The sequence below is a fragment of the Geotrypetes seraphini genome, chromosome 18, assembly GCF_902459505.1.
Source record: "Geotrypetes seraphini chromosome 18, aGeoSer1.1, whole genome shotgun sequence".
In the NCBI taxonomy this organism is placed as follows: Eukaryota; Metazoa; Chordata; class Amphibia; order Gymnophiona; family Dermophiidae; genus Geotrypetes; species Geotrypetes seraphini.
In genome coordinates, this window is record NC_047101.1 from 11548982 (window position 1) to 11554981 (window position 6000).

Consider the following 6000-nt stretch of genomic DNA (forward strand, 5'->3'; position numbering starts at 1 on the left):
ATAAAGGGATAGACCTAACGATCTCAATCTGTATACTTTGGAGGAAAGGCAGGAGAGGAGAGATATGATACAGATGTTTAAATACCTATGTGATGTAAATGCACACGAGACGAGTCTTTCATTTGAAAGGAAGCTCTGGAATGAGAGGGCATAGGATGAAGTTAAGAGGTGATAGGCATCCAAATGTTCTTACTGAATACTAGTGTTCTGCCATAAGCTGCACATAAATGGGAACACTAGATGTAGCAGGCAAGCAGGCAATTTACAGCGATCTGTAAACTGCCCACCTAAATGTCTGCCCCACCACTGTGAAAGCTCCCTTACAAATACAAGATATGTCATTTGAGTGTCCACTTTTAGAAAAATATTTAGGTGCCCAAATGATGTTTTTGCAGGTTTAATGTATTCATCAACTGTATGCCTAGATGTACAGAATGCTTAAATATATGCAGCAACTCTATGTCAGTAACTTGTTATAGAATTGTCCTTCATGTGGGTGTCTTCCTTATAGGTACACCAATGCTTTGCAGTAACAGCCTATTCTATAATAGCATCTGAGAGCTGTATTGGCTCTCCTCCTCTCTGTTTGCCCACCATATCTTCACTTGAAGCGAGCAGCATGTCTTACCTGCTACTTGCGCCGGCCTCAGCTCTCCTTCTGATGTCACTTTCTGATTGCAGGACCATTAAGTAAGAGGAAGAGCTGACATTAGTGTGAGCAGCAAATAGAAGATGCTACTCACTGTTGGTGAAGTGTCAAAGAGGTATATGAGAGAGGGGCGCACATGATACAGTGATGCCAGCTGTCAATGACCTGGGTGCCTTCTTCCCTTGTTACACCACTGATGACCATAGCTACACCAGTCATATTCCTGGCATAAGTCTGGTTGTGTAAAAAAAAGTGGCAAAGGCTCACTTAACTTTTTGTATTCTGTAAACTGTGCAAGTGGCAGCCTTGTCAATAATGCAACTATGTGCCTTTGCAAGTTATAGGGAGAATGTGGCACAGCGGTTAAAGCTACAGCCTCAGCACCCCGAGGTTGTGGGTTCAAATCCATGCTGCTACATGTGAACCTGGTCAAGTCACTTAATCCCACATTGCCCCAGGTACACTAGGTATGACGGGATAAAAATAAAGTTTATTATTATTAGATAGATAGATTGTGAGCCTGCCAAGACAGAGAAAAATGCTTGCAGTACCTGAATAAATTCATGTAAACCATTCTGAACTCCCCTGGGAGAATGGCATAGAAAACTGAATAAATAAATATACGTCGTCATTTTCAGAATAGTGCTTAGTTGCTCAACTGCGATTAATACTCATAACTGTACACTTAGCTGCAAAGGTGACAGTATTCTGTACATTTACACACACTCAAGTAGCACATAAATGCAGGTACCCCGTTATAGAACTGCCCCTTAAACAGGAGTAACTTTACCCACTTAAAATTATGGCTTAAGGGGGAAATGCGTGACTACCCGCATGAATTCATGTAAACCAGGGATCTCAAAGTCCCTCCTTGAGGGCCGCAAACCAGTCAGGTTTTCAGGATTTCCCCAATGAATATGCATTGAAAGCAGTGCATACATATAGATCTCATGCATATTCATTGGGGGAAATCCTGAAAACCCGACTGGACTGCGACCCTCAAGGAGGGACTTTGAAACCCCTGATGTAAACCATTCAGACCTCCCACGGGAGAACAGTGGAAAACTGAACAACTGAATGTTATGAATGCGCATGTAATACATGTTCCTGAAATGCCTGTCTTTTATAGAATGAAACGTCTGTTAAAAACTCAACTCATATAGTTTAATATATCAGAAAATTCACTGGAGTTACATTTGTAGACTGCTTTGAAAGCACTTTCTCTTTTGAGTCCAGGAACCTGAAAATTCCACTTACTGTGCACCGAACAGCATTTTTTTGTGTTTTGGTTTTGCCTTTAGCCCCCCTGGGAGAGACACAATCAGCCTCCTCCAGCATATAATCATCGGCTTACACCAATTAAAACCCATCTCCCTCATCCCCTTTGAGGCGTCTAAATCAGGGAATCTCAAAGTCCCTCCCTTGAGGGCCGCAATCCGGTCGGGTTTTCAGGATTTCCCCAATGAATATGCATGAGACCTATGTGCACGCACTGCTTTCAATGCATATTCATTGGGGAAATCCCGAAAACCCGACTGGACTGCGACCCTCAATGAGGGACTTTGAAACCCCTGATGTAAACCATTCTGACCTCCCACGGGAGAACAGTGGAAAACTGAACAACTGAATGTTATGAATGCGCATGTGGACATGTAATCCATGTTCCTGAAATGCCTGTCTTTTATAGAATGAAACGTCTGTTAAAAACTCAACTCATATAGTTTAATATATCAGAAAATTCACTGGAGTTACATTTGTAGACTGCTTTGAAAGCACTTTCTCTTTTGAGTCCAGGAACCTGAAAATTCCACTTACTGTGCACCGAACAGCATTTTTTTGTGTTTTGGTTTTGCCTTTAGCCCCCCTGGGAGAGACACAATCAGCCTCCTCCAGCATATAATCATCGGCTTACACCAATTAAAACCCATCTCCCTCATCCCCTTTGAGGCGTCTAAATCAGGGAATCTCAAAGTCCCTCCCTTGAGGGCCGCAATCCGGTCGGGTTTTCAGGATTTCCCCAATGAATATGCATGAGACCTATGTGCACGCACTGCTTTCAATGCATATTCATTGGGGAAATCCCGAAAACCCGACTGGACTGCGACCCTCAATGAGGGACTTTGAAACCCCTGATGTAAACCATTCTGACCTCCCACGGGAGAACAGTGGAAAACTGAACAACTGAATGTTATGAATGCGCATGTGGACATGTAATCCATGTTCCTGAAATGCCTGTCTTTTATAGAATGAAACGTCTGTTAAAAACTCAACTCATATAGTTTAATATATCAGAAAATTCACTGGAGTTACATTTGTAGACTGCTTCGAAAGCACTTTCTCTTTTGAGTCCAGGAACCTGAAAATTCCACTTACTGTGCACCGAACAGCATTTTTTTGTGTTTTGGTTTTGCCTTTAGCCCCCCTGGGAGAGACACAATCAGCCTCCTCCAGCATATAATCATCGGCTTACACCAATTAAAACCCATCTCCCTCATCCCCTTTGAGGCGTCTAAATCAGGGATCTCAAAGTCCCTCCCTTGAGGGCCGCAATCCAGTCGGGTTTTCAGGATTTCCCCAATGAATATGCACGAGACCTATGTGCACGCACTGCTTTCAATGCATATTCATTGGGGAAATCCCGAAAACCCGACTGGATTGCGGCCCTCAAGGGAGGGACTTTGAGATTCCTGGTTCTAGATGTCAAATAAAATAAGAGCACAGCTGCGCTATGTGGCCGTGTCAGGCCGATCACAAAACGGCCCTCGCGTGCCCAACGCTTTGCAATGAAATCACCAGCTCGTACGATTAGTTGCAAAGAAGAGGGGGGGGGGGAGCGCTTCTGCCGCAATCTGACTCTAGCGTTGTCAACAGGCGCGCGCGATTCCCCCCCTCCAAAACAACCCCACAGTGGCCGCTGCCACGCGACTTCCGTCTGCACCTTTCACGCGGACAATAAAGGCGCCGCAGCTGTCAGAGGGCGAAGACGCACGCGCTGGGCTCACGTGCAGAGCGCGCTCTTTCCCCCCCTCCCCGCGCGCCCCGCCCTCGCTCTCCTCAGGACCCGTCCAACTGTCAAATGCCTACCTGAGGCCGCCCAGCACCGGTCCCGCAGCTTCCCCCGTCCCTTCCGACACAACTCTCCCTCTAAAGGCGTCCCGCCCGGCCGGAAACAGGAAGTTGCGTCAGAAGAGGGCGGGACCTGAAAAGAAAACAGGGGCGTCAGAGGAGGGCGGGGCGCCGGAGAAGGGAGAGCTGCGGGGCCTATGGCGGGCGACGTCCCGAGCGAGTTGGGGGGGGGAAGGGAATTCCACGCGGGTGGAAGTTAGCTCCTGCGGGATTCTCGTGGGAGCGTACAAGCCTCTCATTGACCCGTTGCTTTTACCCAGGATCCCCCCCACCCCCGAGACGTCCGAGGACCGCCTCCTCCGCCATTAATTCGGCGCAGCCGCATTTGATCTCTGCCCGCTCGCGCGCCTTACACCCACAGGGGCTAGCAGTCAGCTGATCGACTGGCGCATGCGTACCACCACCTCCATGTGTTGCACGTGGAGGTCGCCGCAGCCGTGTCTGGTCCCTGCTTGCTTAGGTGCCCCAGTGAGCTTTGCTGCATCAGCCCTGGCCGAGAACAAATACGGAAGTGCTGCACAGCTGCTAGAATATTTTTTTGGGCTTGCATACTGGTTGTGTGCATGTGAATTCATAGGATTATTTATGCACGATTAATTTGTTTGCAAAAACATTTCTTAGGTGCCTATAACGAATCTAATGCATGCTAATGAATGCATATCCCTAGGGTGGTGGTGAACGGCACCCCCTCCGAAATGACGGAGGTGATTAGTGGAGTACCACAGGGCTCAGTCTTGGGCCCAATCCTATTCAACATCTTTATAAGAGACTTGGCAGAAGGGCTTCGAGGTAAAATAACATTATTCGCCGATGACGCCAAACTGAGTAATGTAGTGGGCAAATGCACAACAGATGAAGAGTCAATGCCCGACAACATGATGCACGACCTACTCCTACTGGAGCGATGGTCTAGGACATGGCAACTCAACTTCAATGCCAAAAAATGCAAAGTTATGCACCTGGGCAGCCAGAATCCATGCAAGTCTTATACCCTTAATGGCGAGATCCTAGCAAAAACGGTAGCAGAACGAGACTTGGGGGTAATCGTCAGTGAGGACATGAAGTCTGCCAATCAAGTGGAGCAGGCTTCGTCCAAGGCAAGACAAATCATGGGCTGCATACGAAGGGGTTTCGTCAGTCGTAAGGCGGAAGTCATTATGCCATTGTATAGATCCATGGTGAGGCCCCACCTGGAATATTGTGTGCAATTCTGGAGGCCGCATTATCGCAAGGATGTGCTGAGACTGGAGTCGGTGCAAAGAATGGCCACCCGGATGGTCTCGGGACTCAAGGATCTACCATACGAAAAACGGCTTGACAAATTACAGCTATACTCGCTCGAGGAGCGCAGAGAGAGGGGAGACATGATCGAGACGTTCAAGTATCTTACGGGCCGCATCGAGGCGGAGGAAGATATCTTCTTTTTCAAGGGTCCCACGACAACAAGAGGGCATCCGTTGAAAATCAGGGGCGGGAAACTACGAGGTGACACCAGGAAATTCTTTTTCACTGAAAGAGTGGTTGATCGCTGGAATAGTCTTCCACTACAGGTGATTGAGGCCAGCAGCGTGCCTGATTTTAAGGCAAAATGGGATCGGCACATGGGATCTCTTCACAGGGCAAAGGTAGGGGAGGGACATTAAGGTGGGCAGACTAGATGGGCCGTGGGCCCTTATCTGCCGTCTATTTCTATGTTTCTATGTTTAGTTAGTATTTTGAGGGGCCTCTAAATTGGGACAAGGGCGTGCTAAACCCACTTTTTTCTATACCTTTATAAAAGGACCCTTTAGTCTATAAAACACTTAATTTAGTAAAAACGGTGTAGTATTGAGCTCATAATCAAAACTTAAACACGTCTAAAAACCTGCTCAAGTCGGCACTTGGTCATCCTAAAAGACAGGTCATCCAAGCGCTGATAATACGGCTTTTTGGATGTATCCAGGGACTTTTTAGGCCTCTGAATCCCGCTGTGCGCCCAAAGCTGAAAGGGTTGTTTCTGGAGGAGTGGTTAGTGCGGGATATGGGCCGACCTAGACTTAGTTGTCCTTCAGGGATAATCGAATGTTTGACGAGACTTCTAAGCGAAACTTATACGTTGTGAGTTAGACGATGTAAAAGAAGGTATAAGTGCCAAAAAGGTATCAAAAGTGGCCAGATAACCACTGCAAAGACAAACTAAAGACCCCTCCACACACACACTCCTGTGTTCACTGACCCCGTCGCAT

The 6000-nt window shown here is 47.2% G+C and overlaps 1 protein-coding gene across 4 annotated transcripts in view; it reads right to left on the minus strand.

The window, feature by feature from the left end:
• The window catches only part of LOC117351564 (core histone macro-H2A.1), a 52411-nt gene extending 48397 nt beyond the window's left edge, over window positions 1–4014 (minus strand). Inside the window, exon 1 of one of the 4 annotated variants that reach the window (XM_033926981.1) lies at window positions 3734–4014. The gene's annotated coding sequence lies outside the window, so the exon portion shown is untranslated. The remainder of the gene's footprint in view (window positions 1–3733) is intronic. The other 3 variants (XM_033926978.1, XM_033926983.1, XM_033926982.1) reach the window with 3 other exon arrangements.
• Between the last annotated feature and the right edge of the window lie 1986 nt (window positions 4015–6000).